Source organism: Bacillus rossius, chromosome 7, assembly GCF_032445375.1.
Source record: "Bacillus rossius redtenbacheri isolate Brsri chromosome 7, Brsri_v3, whole genome shotgun sequence".
Taxonomy (NCBI): domain Eukaryota; kingdom Metazoa; phylum Arthropoda; class Insecta; order Phasmatodea; family Bacillidae; genus Bacillus; species Bacillus rossius.
Genome location: NC_086335.1, coordinates 38,459,127 through 38,482,088, shown reverse-complemented (window position 1 = coordinate 38,482,088; position 22,962 = coordinate 38,459,127). Strand labels below are relative to the sequence as shown.

The 22,962-nt window shown below is 45.4% G+C and overlaps 2 protein-coding genes across 2 annotated transcripts in view; one reads left to right on the top strand and one right to left on the bottom strand.

Moving 5' to 3' along the window:
* Positions 1 to 22,962, bottom strand: part of LOC134533853 (dedicator of cytokinesis protein 3) — a 286,469-nt gene that overhangs the window by 101,083 nt on the left and 162,424 nt on the right. The window lies entirely within an intron of this gene.
* LOC134533852 (innexin inx3-like) overlaps positions 22,597 to 22,962 on the top strand; it is a 55,454-nt gene continuing 55,088 nt past the window's right edge. Inside the window, exon 1 of the mRNA XM_063371548.1 lies at positions 22,597 to 22,871. The gene's annotated coding sequence lies outside the window, so the exon portion shown is untranslated. The remainder of the gene's footprint in view (positions 22,872 to 22,962) is intronic.

The following is a 22,962-nucleotide window of genomic DNA, read 5'->3' as shown; positions in this document are numbered from 1 at the left end:
GCCTCGCCGCCGAGGTCCTGTGTTAGTGTGTGGTCAGCGAGCTCCAGGGGTGGTTGTATCGGGCCGATGTCAGGCCAGCAGTTAGCAGTCACGAGGAGATGGTGTGTCGCCAGCAGCCACGAGCCTCGCCGCCGAGGTCATGTGTTAGTGTGTGGTCAGCGAGCTCCAGGGGTGGTTGTATCGGGCCGATGTCAGGCCAGCAGTTAGCAGTCACGAGGAGATGGTGTGTCGCCAGCAGCCACGAGCCTCGCAGCCGAGGTCCTGTGTTAGTGTGTGGTCAGCAAGCTCCAGGGGTGGTTGTATCGGGCCGATGTCAGGCCAGTAGTTAGCAGTCACGAGGAGATGATGTGTCGCCAGCAGCCACGATCCTCGCCGCCGAGGTCCTGTGTTAGTGTGTGGTCAGCGAGCTCCAGGGGTGGTTGTATCGGGCCGATGTCAGGCCAGTAGTTAGCAGTCACGAGGAGATGGTGTGTCGCCAGCAGCCACGAGCCTCGCCGCCGAGGTCCTGTGTTAGTGTGTGGTCAGCGAGCTCCAGGGGTGGTTGTATCGGGCCGATGTCAGGCCAGTAGTTAGCAGTCACGAGGAGATGATGTGTCGCCAGCAGCCACGAGCCTCGCCGCCGAGGTCCTGTGTTAGTGTGTGGTCAGCGAGCTCCAGGGGTGGTTGTATCGGGCCGATGTCAGGCCAGTAGTTAGCAGTCACGAGGAGATGGTGTGTCGCCAGCAGCCACGAGCCTCGCCGCCGAGGTCCTGTGTTAGTGTGTGGTCAGCGAGCTCCAGGGGTGGTTGTATCGGGCCGATGTCAGGCCAGTAGTTAGCAGTCACGAGGAGATAGTGTGTCGCCAGCAGCCACGAGCCTCGCCGCCGAGGTACTGTGTTAGTGTGTGGTCAGCGAGCTCCAGGGGTGGTTGTATCGGGCCGATGTCAGGCCAGTAGTTAGCAGTCACGAGGAGATGATGTGTCGCCAGCAGCCACGAGCCTCGCCGCCGAGGTCCTGTGTTAGTGTGTGGTCAGCGAGCTCCAGGGGTGGTTGTATCGGGCCGATGTCAGGCCAGTAGTTAGCAGTCACGAGGAGATGGTGTGTCGCCAGCAGCCACGAGCCTCGCCGCCGAGGTCCTGTGTTAGTGTGTGGTCAGCGAGCTCCAGGGGTGGTTGTATCGGGCCGATGTCAGGCCAGTAGTTAGCAGTCACGAGGAGATGGTGTGTCGCCAGCAGCCACGAGCCTCGCCGCCGAGGTCCTGTGTTAGTGTGTGGTCAGCGAGCTCCAGGGGTGGTTGTATCGGGCCGATGTCAGGCCAGTAGTTAGCAGTCACGAGGAGATGATGTGTCGCCAGCAGCCACGAGCCTCGCCGCCGAGGTCCTGTGTTAGTGTGTGGTCAGCGAGCTCCAGGGGTGGTTGTATCGGGCCGATGTCAGGCCAGTAGTTAGCAGTCACGAGGAGATGATGTGTCGCCAGCAGCCACGAGCCTCGCCGCCGAGGTCCTGTGTTAGTGTGTGGTCAGCGAGCTCCAGGGGTGGTTGTATCGGGCCGATGTCAGGCCAGTAGTTAGCAGTCACGAGGAGATGGTGTGTCGCCAGCAGCCACGAGCCTCGCCGCCGAGGTCCTGTGTTAGTGTGTGGTCAGCGAGCTCCAGGGGTGGTTGTATCGGGCCGATGTCAGGCCAGTAGTTAGCAGTCACGAGGAGATGGTGTGTCGCCAGCAGACAACGAGCCTCGCCGCCGAGGTCCTGTGTTAGTGTGTGGTCAGCGAGCTCCAGGGGTGGTTGTATCGGGCCGATGTCAGGCCAGTAGTTAGCAGTCACGAGGAGATGATGTGTCGCCAGCAGCCACGAGCCTCGCCGCCGAGGTCCTGTGTTAGTGTGTGGTCAGCGAGCTCCAGGGGTGGTTGTATCGGGCCGATGTCAGGCCAGTAGTTAGCAGTCACGAGGAGATGGTGTGTCGCCAGCAGCCACGAGCCTCGCCGCCGAGGTCCTGTGTTAGTGTGTGGTCAGCGAGCTCCAGGGGTGGTTGTATCGGGCCGATGTCTGGCCAGTAGTTAGCAGTCACTAGGAGATGGTGTGTCGCCAGCAGCCACGAGCCTCGCCGCCGAGGTCCTGTGTTAGTGTGTGGTCAGCGAGCTCCAGGGGTGGTTGTATCGGGCCGATGTCAGGCCAGTAGTTAGCAGTCACGAGGAGATGGTGTGTCGCCAGCAGCCACGAGCCTCGCCGCCGAGGTCCTGTGTTAGTGTGTGGTCAGCGAGCTCCAGGGGTGGTTGTATCGGGCCGATGTCAGGCCAGCAGTTAGCAGTCACGAGGAGATGGTGTGTCGCCAGCAGCCACGAGCCTCGCCGCCGAGGTCCTGTGTTAGTGTGTGGTCAGCGAGCTCCAGGGGTGGTTGTCTCGGGCCGATGTCAGGCCAGTAGTTAGCAGTCACGAGGAGATGATGTGTCGCCAGCAGCCACGAGCCTCGCCGCCGAGGTCCTGTGTAAGTGTGTGGTCAGCGAGCTCCAGGGGTGTTTGTATCGGGCCGATGTCAGGCCAGTAGTTAGCAGTCACGAGGAGATGATGTGTCGCCAGCAGCCACGAGCCTCGCCGCCGAGGTCCTGTGTTAGTGTGTGGTCAGCGAGCTCCAGGGGTGGTTGTATCGGGCCGATGTCAGGCCAGTAGTTAGCAGTCACGAGGAGATGATGTGTCGCCAGCAGCCACGAGCCTCGCCAACGAGGTCCTGTGTTAGTGTGTGGTCAGCGAGCTCCAGGGGTGGTTGTATCGGGCCGATGTCAGGCCAGTAGTTAGCAGTCACGAGGAGATGGTGTGTCGCCAGCAGCCACGAGCCTCGCCGCCGAGGTCCTGTGTTAGTGTGTGGTCAGCGAGCTCCAGGGGTGGTTGTATCGGGCCGATGTCAGGCCAGTAGTTAGCAGTCACGAGGAGATGATGTGTCGCCAGCAGCCACGAGCCTCACCGCCGAGGTCCTGTGTTAGTGTGTGGTCAGCGAGCTCCAGGGGTGGTTGTATCGGGCCGATGTCAGGCCAGTAGTTAGCAGTCACGAGGAGATGGTGTGTCGCCAGCAGCCACGAGCCTCGCCGCCGAGGTCCTGTGTTAGTGTTTGGTCAGCGAGCTCCAGGGGTGGTTGTATCGGGCCGATGTCAGGCCAGTAGTTAGCAGTCACGAGGAGATGGTGTGTCGCCAGCAGCCACGAGCCTCGCCGCCGAGGTCCTGTGTTAGTGTGTGGTCAGCGAGCTCCAGGGGTGGTTGTATCGGGCCGATGTCAGGCCAGTAGTTAGCAGTCACGAGGAGATGATGTGTCGCCAGCAGCCACGAGCCTCGCCGCCGAGGTCCTGTGTTAGTGTGTGGTCAGCGAGCTCCAGGGGTGGTTGTATCGGGCCGATGTCAGGCCAGCAGTTAGCAGTCACGAGGAGATGATGTGTCGCCAGCAGCCACGAGCCTCGCCGCCGAGGTCCTGTGTTAGTGTGTGGTCAGCGAGCTCCAGGGGTGGTTGTATCGGGCCGATGTCAGGCCAGTAGTTAGCAGTCACGAGGAGATGGTGTGTCGCCAGCAGCCACGAGCCTCGCCGCCGAGGTCCTGTGTTAGTGTGTGGTCAGCGAGCTCCAGGGGTGGTTGTATCGGGCCGATGTCAGGCCAGCAGTTAGCAGTCACGAGGAGATGATGTGTCGCCAGCAGCCACGAGCCTCGCCGCCGAGGTCCTGTGTTAGTGTGTGGTCAGCGAGCTCCAGGGGTGGTTGTATCGGGCCGATGTCAGGCCAGTAGTTAGCAGTCACGAGGAGATGATGTGTCGCCAGCAGCCACGAGCCTCGCCGCCGAGGTCCTGTGTTAGTGTGTGGTCAGCGAGCTCCAGGGGTGGTTGTATCGGGCCGATGTCAGGCCAGCAGTTAGCAGTCACGAGGAGATGATGTGTCGCCAGCAGCCACGAGCCTCGCCGCCGAGGTCCTGTGTTAGTGTGTGGTCAGCGAGCTCCAGGGGTGGTTGTATCGGGCCGATGTCAGGCCAGTAGTTAGCAGTCACGAGGAGATGATGTGTCGCCAGCAGCCACGAGCCTCGCCGCCGAGGTCCTGTGTTAGTGTGTGGTCAGCGAGCTCCAGGGGTGGTTGTATCGGGCCGATGTCAGGCCAGTAGTTAGCAGTCACGAGGAGATGGTGTGTCGCCAGCAGCCACGAGCCTCGCCGCCGAGGTCCTGTGTTAGTGTGTGGTCAGCGAGCTCCAGGGGTGGTTGTATCGGGCCGATGTCAGGCCAGCAGTTAGCAGTCACGAGGAGATGGTGTGTCGCCAGCAGCCACGAGCCTCGCCGCCGAGGTCCTGTGTTAGTGTGTGGTCAGCGAGCTCCAGGGGTGGTTGTATCGGGCCGATGTCAGGCCAGTAGTTAGCAGTCACGAGGAGATGGTGTGTCGCCAGCAGCCACGAGCCTCGCCGCCGAGGTCCTGTGTTAGTGTGTGGTCAGCGAGCTCCAGGGGTGGTTGTATCGGGCCGATGTCAGGCCAGCAGTTAGCAGTCACGAGGAGATGATGTGTCGCCAGCAGCCACGAGCCTCGCCGCCGAGGTCCTGTGTTAGTGTGTGGTCAGCGAGCTCCAGGGGTGGTTGTATCGGGCCGATGTCAGGCCAGTAGTTAGCAGTCACGAGGAGATGATGTGTCGCCAGCAGCCACGAGCCTCGCCGCCGAGGTCCTGTGTTAGTGTGTGGTCAGCGAGCTCCAGGGGTGGTTGTATCGGGCCGATGTCAGGCCAGTAGTTAGCAGTCACGAGGAGATGATGTGTCGCCAGCAGCCACGAGCCTCGCCGCCGAGGTCCTGTGTTAGTGTGTGGTCAGCGAGCTCCAGGGGTGGTTGTATCGGGCCGATGTCCGGCCAGCAGTTAGCAGTCACGAGGAGATGATGTGTCGCCAGCAGCCACGAGCCTCGCCGCCGAGGTCCTGTGTTAGTGTGTGGTCAGCGAGCTCCAGGGGTGGTTGTATCGGGCCGATGTCAGGCCAGTAGTTAGCAGTCACGAGGAGATGATGTGTCGCCAGCAGCCACGAGCCTCGCCGCCGAGGTCCTGTGTTAGTGTGTGGTCAGCGAGCTCCAGGGGTGGTTGTATCGGGCCGATGTCAGGCCAGTAGTTAGCAGTCACGAGGAGATGGTGTGTCGCCAGCAGCCACGAGCCTCGCCGCCGAGGTCCTGTGTTAGTGTGTGGTCAGCGAGCTCCAGGGGTGGTTGTATCGGGCCGATGTCAGGCCAGCAGTTAGCAGTCACGAGGAGATGGTGTGTCGCCAGCAGCCACGAGCCTCGCCGCCGAGGTCCTGTGTTAGTGTGTGGTCAGCGAGCTCCAGGGGTGGTTGTATCGGGCCGATGTCAGGCCAGTAGTTAGCAGTCACGAGGAGATGATGTGTCGCCAGCAGCCACGAGCCTCGCCGCCGAGGTCCTGTGTTAGTGTGTGGTCAGCGAGCTCCAGGGGTGGTTGTATCGGGCCGATGTCAGGCCAGTAGTTAGCAGTCACGAGGAGATGGTGTGTCGCCAGCAGCCACGAGCCTCGCCGCCGAGGTCCTGTGTTAGTGTGTGGTCAGCGAGCTCCAGGGGTGGTTGTATCGGGCCGATGTCAGGCCAGTAGTTAGCAGTCACGAGGAGATGATGTGTCGCCAGCAGCCACGAGCCTCGCCGCCGAGGTCCTGTGTTAGTGTGTGGTCAGCGAGCTCCAGGGGTGGTTGTATCGGGCCGATGTCAGGCCAGTAGTTAGCAGTCACGAGGAGATGATGTGTCGCCAGCAGCCACGAGCCTCGCCGCCGAGGTCCTGTGTTAGTGTGTGGTCAGCGAGCTCCAGGGGTGGTTGTATCGGGCCGATGTCAGGCCAGCAGTTAGCAGTCACGAGGAGATGATGTGTCGCCAGCAGCCACGAGCCTCGCCGCCGAGGTCCTGTGTTAGTGTGTGGTCAGCGAGCTCCAGGGGTGGTTGTATCGGGCCGATGTCAGGCCAGTAGTTAGCAGTCACGAGGAGATGGTGTGTCGCCAGCAGCCACGAGCCTCGCCGCCGAGGTCCTGTGTTAGTGTGTGGTCAGCGAGCTCCAGGGGTGGTTGTATCGGGCCGATGTCAGGCCAGCAGTTAGCAGTCACGAGGAGATGATGTGTCGCCAGCAGCCACGAGCCTCGCCGCCGAGGTCCTGTGTTAGTGTGTGGTCAGCGAGCTTCAGGGGTGGTTGTATCGGGCCGATGTCAGGCCAGTAGTTAGCAGTCACGAGGAGATGATGTGTCGCCAGCAGCCACGAGCCTCGCCGCCGAGGTCCTGTGTTAGTGTTTGGTCAGCGAGCTCCAGGGGTGGTTGTATCGGGCCGATGTCAGGCCAGTAGTTAGCAGTCACGAGGAGATGGTGTGTCGCCAGCAGCCACGAGCCTCGCCGCCGAGGTCCTGTGTTAGTGTGTGGTCAGCGAGCTCCAGGGGTGGTTGTATCGGGCCGATGTCAGGCCAGCAGTTAGCAGTCACGAGGAGATGGTGTGTCGCCAGCAGCCACGAGCCTCGCCGCCGAGGTCCTGTGTTAGTGTGTGGTCAGCGAGCTCCAGGGGTGGTTGTATCGGGCCGATGTCAGGCCAGTAGTTAGCAGTCACGAGGAGATGATGTGTCGCCAGCAGCCACGAGCCTCGCCGCCGAGGTCCTGTGTTAGTGTGTGGTCAGCGAGCTCCAGGGGTGGTTGTATCGGGCCGATGTCAGGCCAGTAGTTAGCAGTCACGAGGAGATGATGTGTCGCCAGCAGCCACGAGCCTCGCCGCCGAGGTCCTGTGTTAGTGTGTGGTCAGCGAGCTCCAGGGGTGGTTGTCTCGGGCCGATGTCAGGCCAGTAGTTAGCAGTCACGAGGAGATGATGTGTCGCCAGCAGCCACGAGCCTCGCCGCCGAGGTCCTGTGTTAGTGTGTGGTCAGCGAGCTCCAGGGGTGGTTGTATCGGGCCGATGTCAGGCCAGTAGTTAGCAGTCACGAGGAGATGATGTGTCGCCAGCAGCCACGAGCCTCGCCGCCGAGGTCCTGTGTTAGTGTGTGGTCAGCGAGCTCCAGGGGTGGTTGTATCGGGCCGATGTCAGGCCAGTAGTTAGGGATGCTGGCTACAAGCCTGCATCCTGAAAGTTAAGGTGAGAACGCACAAGTTCATTTCCATCATCTGGAAATATGAAGCAGATCAAGGTAAGAACAAACAGAAAGAAAGTATGCAAGGAAAAAAAAAAACACGATGCCAAATCTGATTTTGAAAGAAATCAAGCCAGAAAGTAATTTAAGTCCTAAGAAAAATGCAGGTCTGAGCTAGTGTCTGACAATGACAGGAATGAATTGAATGAAGAAGAAAAAGAGAGATAGACCACTGAAGTTATTTTGGTATAAGTAGAAGCTAGCGCTTAAGTAAGTTTAAAGTTTAGCTTGTGTGGCATGTCTTGAGGAATTCCGAATCTTGTGTCAACAGTTTTTGTTAGCGAGTGAGTCACGTTCATCACGTCATTGGGGTGATAAGGTCTCTCAATGAGCCTAGGCAAGCATGTGTCCTGTATTGTGAGAAACCAGAGTGTTTCAAAGTGTTTCACAGAGGAACTTGAGTTTCGTTGGAGTCAGATACATGTCTCACCAAAAAGTGAAATATGTATAGAGAATGTACAGTTACAGTTATAAGCCGCAAGTCCCAGGAAGTGTGTATTTGTATACCTACTTGAAACCGTGCTATGGAATAACAGGTCCAGATTTCCTGAAAACTGGCCATACAACCACTGGAGTAGAAAACAGAACCTGTATCTTTTTTCTGCATTTAATTTCCCAATTCCTGTGTTGCTATGGACTTTATTTTGTAAATACGAGAAATTTTACTTAGGATTACACGCCAATTACAGCAGTATTAATTTATCTAAGGCTAAAATTGTAGCCCAGCCTTAAGCCCTAACTGCAATGACACGAAAGCGGAGACGGATCACGTGAACGGGGATGGATTTCACGGAACGGAGTATTTACATTGGCACGCATGCGGACACGGACTCGTAAGGATAAGTTCGGCAATGACCAGCTCTTCCGTTTACGTTATTCCATCCCGAATATTTGGCCACGGTGGTTGCCATCTTAAAGTTTCAAATATGTTAAAAATTATTTCAAGTACAAGAATAGCTAGTGTTCTTTTCTATCATTACTTTGTAGTTTATAATGGGGGGAGAAAAAAACCAAACAATGCAATGCGGTTGCCATGAGTCGCAGACGGTATCAACAATGCAACAGTGGTTATGGATATTAAGAATGCATCAACAATCCAATGGCGAAATTTCATCAAAAAGTACCCAAATTCTGCAACTATACATGTTTCAGGGCTGAAAAGTACCACCTGTCCTATTCCAGGATCTATAGTAAAGATATACTAAATTTCATAGAAATCCGTTCAGCCGTTAAGGAGCTGAGTATCAACAAACACACACACACGCACAAACTTTCGCATTTATAATGTTACAGTGTCATGCTATCGTATCACAAATTTTACTCAGAATAATTTCTCGTAACCATTTAGTTCAATCTCACTGGTTGTCATTTGTTAAGTTTCCGTGCACTGTGTAAGCCGCAGACGGATACAGGGACGTAACTAGACATTTTTCCACCCGGGGCAACATCTCATTTTGGCGCCCCCCCCCCCCCCCCTCTTTTAATTTTCCCCCAAACCAACAAATAAAAATTTACCGACAACACGTCATCATATTACCACTACATATGAATTCCGCAATTCCAAATATGTTTTATTAATTAGATAACAAACAAATGTATTTATTTACAGCAATTTCAATTTACTACAAGATAAAATACCTACTTATGTCTAAGCTACTTAATTGACATGTAATCTAAGAGTAGCATGTTTGATATATACTTTCACAATATTTACATAAAAGCTGCAAATGAAATGAAAGTTTATCATCAAATGACAGAACAATATGTGTGGACTGAATCGACAAAAAGAACAGGATATTTGATTATGATAAATAGAGTTAATATTATGAATAAAACATTTCACTCAAGTTATCTTGAGAATCATAACTATACATTTGACACAATATCTTAATTAATGGCTAATTGTGATAAAAATATTAATTCACACACAGAAAGCTTGAACTAAAACTTTACTTTACGGGATCTTTTGGCTGCAAATGTTTTTACAATGCCCCCATAAGACAGCTTTGAAACTTACTTGTGCTATATTGATATAATGCTCAGGTTGGTTAGTCGTTGCTGACCTGTTAAATTTCTAAGGTAATTTTTTATGATTTTTAGTTTGCTAAAACTCCTTTCAATAGAGGCGGTTGAGACTGGTATTGTGCAAAAAATTCTCAATGCTGTCGTTATGCTGGGGTATGCGTCTTCAAGCCCATTCTTATATATTAATGGCAGAAGATCTGCTGGTGAAGCTGTTTTCATATTAGGGCTTAAATCCAAGGCATGATACTTAAAACTTTCAACTTCTATCGCCAGCTCGTCCCCGTTTAAGTCTTCTTTATATGTGGTAGCTAAATCAAGTGCCTGTTTCTTCAATTCTTCTCCATTTAGTGTTTCAAACAGAGCTCCATTGAGGAAACCAAATAAACTATTCATGTTTTGAATAGCTTGAAACCTCTGTCTCAGTTCACTCAGAATCCGATCTATTATTTGTATAATCAACAGTCTGAACTTTTTTTCTTCTGAGAATTCATAGCTTTTATCTTCACCCTTTTCATCAACCATCAGCTTTTTCTTTCTTCCTCTTACTTGTTTGAAATGAGGATCTAGGTTAAGCTTTTCTGCTATTTCTTTCGCTTCTCTGATTGCGTTTGTGGAACTATTTAACCTTTCTGATCCTAATTCTGATATCAGACGGTTAATATGTTTTGCTGATAGATCGATAGTGATGTCATCTCTTAGTAATAATTTGTTGACGATATCAATACGGCTTAGTTCCCTATACCAAAAACAGGAGAAGACAATGAATTCAAACTTTCTGACATTTCTTAGAAAAGAAGTTGCTTCTGTTTTTGTTTCAGCTGTTGTTATTGGGCTGGTCACGAGATCATTCAAAGCATCTATAATCTTGTCTAGATGCTTATATATTACAGCTACAGCTTCTCTCTTAGTCGACCATCTGTTATTGCTTTGCAGTGTGAGAGATAAGGGAACATGTTGTACTAGAACCTCCCATTTATTGGTGGAGGAAGCAAAGAAATTGTAGAGACAATTAAGTTGGCCAAAGTAGGACTCTGCCTCTGGTGATAAGCTAGCAGCATTCGCCCCAACTAAATTTAGCGAATGTGCTGCACATGGCACAAAATATGCCAAACTATTTACTTCTTTGATTCGAGATTGAACTCCTTTGTACACACCAGCCATGTTTGACCCATTATCATATGACTGCCCTCTGCAGTTCTTAATATATAATCTATCATTTCTGAGTTTTTCTAAAATCTCTTCTGAAAAAGCCAATCCAGTTTTTTCACTAACTATTATGAAATCAAGAAAACTTTCCACTATCTCAGGGCCATTTTCGGTGATCTTCACGTAACGAAGAACTTCAGACATTTGTTCAAAATGGCTTAGATCGGGAGTGCAGTCAAACATAATGGAAAAGTATTTAGAAGCTTTGATGTCATTAACTATATGTTCTCTTATTTTTCCAGCGATAATTTCTAAGAATTCATTTTGGATATGAGAAAAGTAGCTGACCTGGCCCTTTCTATGGCGGAGAATGTGCTCTCTCAGTTGGGGATGATAATGAGATACCAGCTCTATTGTGTTTAAAAACTTGCCACATCTAGGGTCACCATAGTCTAGGGATTCATCAGAACCTCTTAATGGACTACCTTGTTTTGCTAAATGTATAATAACATCAATTATTACATACAAAACTCCTCTACACTGTGTTTCCTCCTGTGCTATTTGATCCTGCAGCTCTTTATCAATACCAGAACATTTATTTAAGGATAATTCCAATGTTTTCCACGAGCAAAAACACTTTTTGTGGTTAAGTGAATTTTCATGATCAGGAATCCTTTCACTCAACTTTTTCCATTGAGTGAAACCTTCCTCCTTGGCCAAAACAGATACTTTTTGTTCAGAGAACATGTAGTTAAAAGTTTGCATGGTACACAAAACAAGGCATTTTTTGATTGACTGTATGCTAGCCATGTTCGGCATACCTTTAGACCACCAGCCAATGTTTTGGTGAACCAGTCTTTGGTTGAATTTCTTCCATTTCTTGAGGTGTTACTTAGATCAGGCTCTAACTTCCCCTCGTTCAATAATCCTGATACTATAAAGCATATTTCTGTATCCGAAAAGACTGCAGTCCACTTTCCGGGGTCTCAATCAAAATGAATAGCAGGCTCACCCTCGACGAGGTCCTTTGTCGGAATTGTAGAATCCGAAAAAAATGCCTTTGATGTTCCAACAGTAGTCGTAAAATGCTGCTCAGATATAGTGCATGGTTGGAACTCATCTTCATTAATGGCTTGTGTTACTGGAATTTGAAGTTCTTCTTGATGGCTTCTTGCCCGATCACTCTCTGTTCCAGTTACACATACCTCTTGAATTGAATGTTCTTCAGGAGCCTTACTGCTACTGCCACCACCTACAAAACAAAACCAAAGTAATTAGACTTGTTTGATCAATGAGTAAGTCTAGATATGTTATTTCTGTGTAAGCTATTGCTTTACTATTTTGAAATTCTAATTTGAGCTCGTAAATCATATACTCTTTGTCTGAAACAATTTTTATAAGACTAATCATTGCTGCAAAGGGTTGAAAAATAGGGGTGAAATGAAAGAAAAAAAGAATAAAATTCGTACCATTAACACTATTAAATTCATTACTTTTTATTGTAAAACCTAAAAATATTTCTACAAGCTTCGTCTAAATTTATTTTTTATATGCCCAGCCATTACTGCAAGGGGCGGAAAATAACAGGGGTTGAAAGACAAAAAAAAAAAAGCATTACTCCCTTAGTAGGCACACTATTAAATCGGTACAAATTGTTTGAAAATCATAATTTTTATCTAAAACATTTGTATTAAAATTGTTTTGATGATTCAAACCATTATTGCAAGGAGTTGAAAAAACTTGGGGTTGGAGTAAGAAAATAAATAATATTTTTCAACCATGTACACTACAAATCCATTCATTTTTTTAATTTCTAAATATTGTCTAAAACTATTATTAAAATAATTTTTTATCTGACCAAGTATTACTGCAAGTAACATGGTTTGAAATTTAAAAAAAAGAGGCATTATATATTTTTAATATACCTATATACTATCGAATCCGTAATAATTAATTTATTAATTCTTAACTTCATCGAAAACTTTGGCTGAAACAAGTTTTGATGAAACGAATTACTACCGCATACACAGGTTTTGAAAATTTAAAAAATTCAAAATATCCTTAGTAAGTATCAAATTTGTTCGAATTTATTTTAAACCGTCTTAATATTATCATAGTCCTTGGTGCAATGAACATTTTTATATGCCCACGTTTTTAGTGCAAGGAATGAAAAAAAAAAAGTGTTAGAAGGTCAAAAAAATTAAATAATTACCTACCTTAGCTGACACTTAATATGAAAATCATTCTATGCTCTTTAATGCTGGATACATTGAGTTAGAAATGAACAAATATTCAATCGATCATTTTGTAATATTGGAGAACATAAATAATTTAAGTACATTGAGTAATTAAAATGTTCCGGAAGTTTATAGGAGTCTTCAAAATACTTCCAGAGTAAATATGTATTACTTCGAAATCTACATACGCCTGTAGGCTGTGCCGAAAGAGATTGTTTTTATAATTTTTATTTCAAAGGTCTATTTGATCCAATTTCCATAAAAATATTTTTATATCCTGGCTACCAAACTGGTATCTTAAGATTATTGCAAATCCATCCAGTATTTTTGAGTTTTTATAGTGAAACATGCTCTCTCAAAATGCAGTCTGCTAAATCATTGATATAAAAAAATATGATTAGAAAATATTTAAATTACCGATTTTCCAAGGATGTTATTATTAATTACCCAAAAACCTACAAAATAGTATAATAATTGTATACACATAAATATCAAGTTTAATCATACATAATTTTGCTTTACAAAGCATTGAATTAAACATATATTACCGGCAAATAGGCAGATAGACAGACATGCGCAGTAAAGTACTAATGTCCTTTGTTTGCGTACGGACTTAAAAAATATTGTTCAAAATTATGTATTAGATCTACCGGTGGCCCTATTTAAGTTCTAATGCAATACTTTTCTATTACAAAAAATAAAATATAAAGTAACATTTAAAAAAAAATTATTGTTACCTTAATTTTTTCAAGTAAGTTAATAACGTACCTTCTTCATTAACGTCTTTGACATTAAGCCAAGATGATAAAAAGGACGAAGACTGGCGAGCTTCTTTTTCTCGTTCTTTGGTTCTTCTTTTGAATTCTGCACCAGACGGTTTTTTGACATGTTTTGAGATTAAACACGGTTGTCAAACACAATTGAAACAGTTTACGAAATGGTGTATTCACAAATAGCAAAAGTGACGTAGCTGAGAGAACAGAAATGCTACACACATGAAAAGATACTCCCGGGCGAATGACCGGTTGAATGGTTGTGAACAACTGAAGCTATTTCAGACACCCGATGCCTGACCTGGCCTGGGCGGGGCGGTGGGGGCGAGAAATATCGCGACTTTCCATGGTCGGGTGGGGATTTCCCTCCATGGTTCCCACAGGGCCATGGCAGAGTTGCCAGACGTACAATCTAGAAGGTATTTGTACCTACCAAAATTCAGTGGTATGTACCTACCAGTTACCACCGTACCATCGCAAGTTAGAATGTACGCGAATAATATCATTTTTATTAGCGTATATATTATATATCTTCCAATATGAATAATTCCCATTAAACTGCCCTCAACTTTTTTTTGTTCTAACACTACGATATTGAAGTAAATATATGTAGTATAAGTTACTCTGCCAGTTCAGCGCCCCTCCAAATGCGGCGCCCGGGGCACAAGCCCCGGCTGCCCCCCCTTAGTTTCGTCCCTGGACGGATAGTGAAAAATAAACATCTTGCGTGTCCGGAACCCATTCCGCACAAGCGCGGGTTTTGCTCGCTCCGAGTAACCGACACTTCGCTGGCCTGAAACAGCGACAACTCGCCCAGTGTAATCGAGCCTTCGCGACCGTCATGAATGCTCCTCGATGCCACGTGCCGCGGCGAACGTCCACCAGCTGCTACCCATAAGGCCGTGCGCCGTGCTGACGTCACCTTGCTGCCTCCCAGGGACGCGAGCCTCTATGCGCAGCTGGTTCCCATCTCGCTCCAATACCCGCACGCGTGAAAATATCAATAATTTACAAACAATTGTAAAACAAAATTTTGCAAGCACGGCACTTTCTTGATTTCATTAAAATGAAGCTTTTCAATAAATGGTACAAGGGTTAGAAAATATATTGGTAAATGACATATTATTTACAAATGGTTTGGCTATTAATTAAAATAATTAACTATGAATCGTTTAGGATAAATAGAGAATGTTAGCAATTATTGTGATTTGTGGTGAAAATGGTCTGAAAAAGCTTAAAAAAAAACTAACCATTTTGTGCTAGATTTTTTTAATTTCCCGTGGGAGGACCCCCGGACCCCCCTTACACGTGGGGGCATTCCTCTCCCCCCTCCCCACCACCCAGACCACCAGGTACGCCTTGCCAACCCAATTCATGTGTTCTCACGTTGCAAATGCACTTCAAATACGAAACTCGAGCCTCGGACACATAATTTAACGTAATTTTTTTTAAAGTAATGCCGATCGTGATAAATATACGCTGTGTTTTCAACTGCATTTCTGAATGCGAATCACACGCATTTTTCGAAACCGCCGCTGCCGAAATCATTAAAGTGGCTACGTCGACTATCAAACCATTTGATTAACGGATGACAATTTTAAACTATCGTGAAACGGGCTCCGATAAAAACGAAAGAGACTTGAAAAATTATTAAACCCCGGCTTTGGATCTGATTTTCGACAAGTAATTTTACTGTAATACTGCCCTCTTCTTAAAATTCACTAAACAGTTATTACTATGACGTTTACCACTATATTTGTGAACTTAGGTTCGCGCCATCCGTCACAGGTAGCAGCACCGCCACTCCCTACTTCCTGTTACACATTTCCGTCGCATTACTTCCTGTTGCACATTTCCGTCGCATTACTTCCTGTTGCACATTTCCGTCACATTCCCCAAATTCCGTATCCCGAGAGCTAAGATGTTACACATCAAAAACCTAAACATAATTCGAAAGTCTTTCTTACGCCAATAGAATAAGGCATCTCACTACTTATTAAGTTTCACCTAAAATTTCGGAAACAGGTTATAGGTACATATCGAACCTACGGCCTCCCGGTCACCAGACCCCGTGAGAAACCCGAAAAACATACAAAATGCACGTATTTAAGGATATTTGCCCTGAAGTATACCGAGCGACTGTGGACATTGGCATCCGAAGCAGTGTCAACGATGAGGTTAAATGGAGCCGGTGCGGCAACCCAATTCAAGGCGAATCCTACGTTTCACTGAGTCCCGATCATGTCCGAACTTACACGAAGCTAGACACATTTAAACTACGCGGTCGCAAAGAAAGAAAACCTTTATTTCAGCGAGATCTCATACATTCTCGCGATTTTAGAGTATTCCAAAATGTCGCTTATCTAGCCTAACCAATTTTTATTTCAGTCATCACATATACGTGTAGAAAATAACCCTACCGTCAAAGAAATTAAAGAACGAATTTATTAATGTAACTTTTCCTCAGTTCGAGGGATGAAGAGATTTGTCCGTGAAAGGACTGCAGGGTTAAAGCGCGGACGAAGATGCGCAGTAGCTATTTGTGTGGCCTACTTCCGCTTGCCTACAAACACGTGTCGCTTGACCACGTGCATACAAACAAGTTTTGCTTGACCGTGTGCCTATAGACACGTGTCGCTTGATCAAATAGCATCAAAGACCTACCGATAAAGTTAAACAACTGGAAACTTGATTGTTTTAATGTGAGTATAACAATGGCAACATACTCAAATCGTACTTTTAAACACATTAAAACACATCACCAGTAGTCGGGAAACTATGCCCCCCCACCCCCCTCGGCACAGTGACGTCTACATAATATCTTGGCACAGAAGCCTCTATCGATACTCACTCCACGGGCCTTTCATTCCTGGCTCATCTGGAGAAAGTGCAATCCAAGAAGGCTGAATAAACGAATGAATTGGCCTTCACGTCATTTCGACATCGATGTCACTACAGACGATCGGTGGGGTTGATGATATCAAAATGGAGCACTGACATCCCTAGTATATACTGTACCCCCCCCCCTTTTTTTTTTTGCCCCCCTTTCTCCTTTGAATTTTTGATCTGCGACACGCGGCTAAATATTTTGTTGCCATCTAGAGGAAACCTACTATTCACTAATCCCAAGTCAGACGCCCGAATGGTCCGCGTTCGTACATATTAGATTGTTTTTTTCCCCTGTTGTAACGTAAAAAGCATGTTAGGAGTGTTACATGAATAAAATTCTCGCAAAAATTACCTTTTTTTTTTCTTTCGGAAAAGTCCGGTTCACACGTAAAGGTGATCGTAACTAAAATTATAAGTTAGGTTAGGTCCAGTGACATTAAAAATTTGCTGAAAACGTGAAAAATGTATGATATCACACTAAACTTGCTAACACTCGGCCGAAAATGTTCCCTGAACTTCATGACTCAAACGATGTTTGCTAATTGAAATATTGTTGCACCCTCACTCACTGTGTAATGAATAGATACTGTTCACGTTCCTTCTTTTTCTCCTGAAATAGCTTAATGATGTTACTTATTCGTCTTCTTTCTCCATTTAGTCATTCATTTATTTTGTTACTGCGTCTGGTTGCTTGCAAGCTACCGTGGCCCCTGACATGAAATGTTCCATAGAAGTACACCATGGCTGTTTTCATGGCAGTTCAATTTCAAGTACATAAAAATAAGGTTTCCTGCTCGGTGGTAAATTCAGACAATCAGATGATCTATTGATGATGAGTGATCAGAGAGTTTTTTTTTTTTTGTTTTAAATTTCCGAATGTGGTCTGTTTAAAATATTACGCCCTTGTGCAAAAAAATAATAATAAAAATGTATGTTTATTTATAAATAAAATTACTAATCCTTATTTTATATTATCGGGCCAAGTTGAAGACAAATGTACCAGTGGAGTATAGCTAGGCAGGATATTCCACTTAAACGTCCATAGCTCTTCTTGTGTGCAAGCTTTTCGTCGGCATGACACCCGTCGTGGCATATGGCCTCGGCTTTACACGCCGCGACTTGATGATGTGTGCTTTTAGAGGCGTTATTACTTTTCTTTTTTTAGTGTAATCACTACGGATGTTTTACATACTGCGGTTCTTTTTCTCTTTTTTTGCAAATTTTGTCACCGGATGCGCATGCATATTCCCCACGTTATCTTCTATTTTTTTTTAAACGTCAGGCAAGTATTCGTAATGAAAACATTTTGTCTGACTAGCTGCTTCATGTTCCACAACTGCCGGTTTGCTTTACTTCTTATGTTCCCTTTTTATAAATATATTCGTTAAAATCCAACATTAACAAAAAAAACAGAACATTCAACATCCCCGGCTATACTGCCATGCACGACTTAGAACAGTGATGATTTAGAATTCCAGGGAAAAAAACCACGTAACTTAGAACTGTCACAAGTTAGAATGAATATAACTTAGAAACACTCAACTTAGAAATACGCAACACCGAACAACGTAACTTAGAAACATTACAACTTAAAAACAAAACTTATAACAGACACAGCGTAGAACATTCTATCTTGTATGTTTCTTTAGTTACGTGTTTCTAAGTTGTGTATTTTTTAAGTCATGACAGCACCCCACTATCGGCTGCTGTTCACCCTGGACAGCGAACACTGCAAGGAATTAGGTGGGTATTGCCCCCGTAATTTCCTCCTGGTTTTCCTGTACGCCGTTAGAAAGGAAAAAAAGCTATCTTTTTACCGGCTCGAAAACCGTGCCTATTCTTGTAATTCTTCTTGCATCAGGTTTCTGGCGACGTGACACGCTTCCGCTCAGACGCGGGCGGTTCTGCGTAACGAAACCGCTACGAGAATCCCTACGGTGCACACGTAAAGCCCGTGCGCGGACCAACGGAAGCGCACGAGTGGAGCTACTTCCCGGAAAGACGATAACGAGGAAAGCAGTAGTTGTTTGACGTGTTAGTTCAGTTACATGATAGCTGTTTCCGAATAACTCCCTTAAAAGACCCTTTAGCCTAAAGGATCCTTGAAAAAAAGGACATCTTAAAAGGATGTCAGCCATTTTTTGTTCACCTCCAGAATGGTTGCTAGGATCCGCACAGAATCGCCGATGAAGCCTTTCGTGAAAGGATGAGTCGCTCGCGTCCTTTCATGCGTTATCGTGACCTTTGGGTGGTTTGTGGCGCTATATTTTACTCTCAGTTTATTTTCCCAAGACATTTTCAATGCCCCAAGAATTACATTATACTTGATCAGAATTGTTTTGAAAATAATGAATTTTAGCTTTCTAATAATATTTAATTTTACTAGGTTAATAGTTGTGAATTATATTTTTATCGGGTTTAAATCATCAAAATGTTGGTTCTATATTGGATATTCTTTGCCCGGGTTCCCACGAACAGTGTTGTGAAAGTAATAAATTTTAATAAAAATGATAATAATGACATGTGTATGGGTTGTGTAATGTGACGAAAGGTTGGTGGCACGCAAGTAAACAGTAATTTATGTTTTATGACCTTAATCAGATGTGCGCAGCATGGCTGAACAACAAAGTGTTTTAAGGAAATAAGTCCCTGACATCCATATCTGGTGTGTGATTAGCTGAAGGGCACCGGTTCCCCCCCTGTATGACTGGATCCGGCCCTGCTGCGGACGCGTGTTCGTGTCGGAGGGCGACTGCACCGAGAGAGAGAGAGAGAAGCAAGTGACCGGCGGCCTTGGGCTTGCAAGTGCACAGCGGCGTACAGACAAGTCACCAGCAGTCGACCTTCGGGCCGCGCGCCCGACGACCTGTGGCCAATGACCTGCCCCGCCGGGCCTTTCACGGGAGGGACGCAGGCGCGTCGCGACGCCTTTCCCCTCCCCCAAACACTACAGGCTGTTGCCGAGTACCTCCGTGTGGGTCCCACCTTATCTGGTGCGCACAGCTTCAGGAAAAGTATTTAAGAATTCGTCGAGGCCCGAAAAGTACTATCGATTCCGGATTAAGTTTTTTAACTGTGTTTTTAAAAGAGTGAAAATGCCTAAAAAGGTATGTTGTTGGAGTGATTTTTAGGCGTAAAACAACCGGTACAGATTCTTGAAAGCACTTAAGGGACTTGCATTACACCTTTATCTTTATTTCTCCTCCATATAATGTCACGGTCACCGCTCAAACTTCAGTTTTCCTGTGACGACGAGAAGACTGCGCGCCAGTTCAGTTCAGTTCAGTTCAGTACCGCGCTAGAAGCACCAGCGAGCGTTGCGCTTATCACCCCGCCGCACTCGTCACAAGTTTAGTCACTATATATATATATATATATATATATATATATATATATATATATATATATATATAAAATTTTCAGTATAATAAACATTTGCATAAAATCTACATAACTCAATTTGTTTATTGTAACGACTTTTCAGATCATCTATTACACTCCCACTCCCACAAAGAACAACTTTATAACCGTCGTACATGTGGGTGTCAGAAAATATTTAAAACGTTCTAAATCTTCACTGTGTCCGGTACTAACTTGATCAGACTCCAATGCATACATCAATTATATTGTAATAAAATATTCATATTGACCGCTAGTAAAGACGAATAGGTTTGGGATCACGTTATGTGAATCGTAGGTAGTCTAAATGACGATGAACCATTTAGAGAAAATAATAAAAAGTGTGAATGGTTTCAAAAGCCCTTGTTTCAAAGTACAGGATGCACATTCCCTTCGTGAAGATATGGAGATCGTATCGAGAAACATTACTTCAAACAGCAACTTTAAACAGAAACAAAACGGAAAATATTTTAATGTGAAAAAAAAATCAAATCGGACATTATATTTATAAGGGAAAGAGTAATTAGAAGGAGGGGGAGGGGGGTAATCCAGCCAATTTATTCTCATATTTCCAGTGGAGAACATTAAAGTCGTTCCACCGCTAAAGCACCAATTACACTGGACGAGTTAACTAGCCACACGTGGGCGATAACTCGCGCTTGTATCCGCGTGTCGCCACCAACTGAGCGAGAACCGATTTCATACGGCAAGTAAAATTAGCTTACTCGCTCGTTTTTTAGGTTATATTTACTTAAATTCGCAAGAAAAGCAATGATTCAGAACGCTATAGAACTAAGATCGTTTATACAAACACAAAAATCGCAAAACGTCTACAACTCTCCCAACTTGAAATTGTAGTAAAAATATATTAAAAAAATATTTTCTTAATTAAGCTTCTTTTCATAAAACATGTTCATCATAGAAACATGTGAAATTCTGAATAATTTGATTGAAAAGTTTTATATACTTTCACTGTGCTGAAAGCTAACAAGTGATATAGTTATGCACGCAATAAAAAGAAAATGACAGACCGGACGCAATCAACGTTGTATTTACGCACGGATAGTTACAGCAATAAGGACTTACACAGCACAAAACTATCACAGTGGACTGGCTTCTGGGTTCGCCTGAACGTCTGTGTGTTGTCGTTTTGTTGTCCAAGGTTGTTGTTTGTATTTACTGTTCTTCTTGCAACTGCCTCGTCGTTAGTTAGCCCACTATATTAGTCTGTGTTGTGATATTTTTCCTGACTAATTCTTTTTACGGAATTCTCTGAGCGGTCTATGCATTTAACATCTCCACATCGGTTGATTCTGGCTTGTTTTCTGTGTGTTTGCGTATTAAATTTTCTTGACCGTTATTGAGGTTTCTGCATGACTTACAGTGTAATCAACAATGGCATACGTAAAAAAAAACATATTAAATCAAACTTCTCCATTATAAGAATCATTCAATAAACGGACACAAACTTATCTCTGTTCCTTTGTTTATTTGGTTGTTTAAACATTGGAAATATTAATCCTGCTGTAGTTGGTAGTGTGTAATCGTAAAGAAAAAAAATGTTTGCCAGTCGAACAGGTTGCTTACATTTTTTTTAACAAACAATATTTATTTGAAAACAATATTTAACAGTAAAAAAAATTACTTGATTAATGTTACGCAAACTCACTGAAATTTACTTTATGGTTCAACTTTTCTTTCGTGGTTACAATTGGTATGTGCATGTCTTTGTTCAAACTTATTCATATACGTGTTTAACTGTATTTTTAAATTCAGTATATTAATACTAATCAAATATAAAGCTAAAACGTATTTGAGAGTCTTGAATATACTTAAATTATATTATAAATACAACATACAAACATATAGCAAAGATTATTTGATTCTAAGCACGCGAGAAGTACAGAGATTGGTTTACTCGCATACTTCACTTTCAGTTAGGACAACCCTTGTGTTGAAATAGCTTAACTCAATGTTCGAGTGTAGCTAGTCAAATTGAATTACGCGAAGTTCAACTGCTTTGTATAATATTGTGTTGTGTTACTGAAATACGTATGTTAGTTGTGCCCAGGCGTTAACGCTTTACTTCAAACATAAAAGGTGGAAACGCGTTGGGTTTCTTGGTTTGTTTATAAACCCGACCCAAACGACCAATAAAAATACAGCGATGTCAAGTGAGAAGCGAGTAACGTAATCTGGTCTTCAACTTCGCATGCTAGTTGGTTCGCAACTAGTGAACGATGGGAGTAGCTAGGTTAAACTTAGGGAATGGCCACGTCTGCATGATTACATGGTAACAGAGGGAAGCTTTTTCTTCTTCTTTAGCTCATGGTCTACACCGTGTTGGTTGGACCCCCAAAACATTGGCTTAAGTGTAGTGTTTGCACCGTGAAAACAGTTTTAATTGACTGTATTTAATGGAAGTGACAGTGTTTAACAACGGAGATTCTAATTCATGCTTATTAGCCATCATCAGATGTGGTTGTTTTTGCTTTAAACTATATAAGTAAATCTGTAAATACTTCCTACAAACGAACCTTTACCTTATTGAGCTGATTCAACATTGTTATTACTAATTTTATTATAAAAAGTAAAATAAAAGTTTGTTTTTTTCAGTGACGAGGTTGGGCCATTACAAGAAGAATATGTAGTATCAGTGTAATGCCAGTTTTATATCGTATTATAAAACTTGATTACTTTTTACTATGACTATTTTAGTTCACCAAATATATTCAAGGGTAGTATCACTATGATAAAGTTTCATTTGGCACACCAATACGTTTTGTATGTCCCCTAAAATTTAACGAAAGTAAAGTTAAGTTACACGTTGATCCGCCATCTTGATGACTTTGGCGTGGTTATATATTTCCGTTCCTTTCACGAAATTACTCCTAACAAATGCCGTATACCGAGAGCTACTAAGCTAATGCATGCACGCCGTCTTCTGACGACAGTTGCCGACTGCACGGTAAAACTGGTAAGAGAGTGGTGAGGCTGCAGTCGGCCGTCGCGTCGTCACAACGCCGCGGCCGAGCGCGACCGGTTATTGCTCATGTTGTCTTGACGGTGTCTGTCGCCTTCCCCTACCTTCCCCCCACTCCACCGCCATCCCTCCCCTCTCCACGGAGCAGCTCGGTCCGCGGCCCACCCGCTGATCTGCGCCGCCGCAGCCAGCCAGTCGAGTCAGTACGCGGAGCCGGGTCGGGACTCACGACCAGCAACGTGGTGAAGGGTGTCGTCGAATCTTTGGAAGCTCTCTCTCTCAGGCACGGTACGTAATTCCGGGGAACGGAAACGAAACGGCGACAGCAGGATCCACCACGCCGTTGTTACCCGACTGCGAGTTCGCAACCACGTGCGAC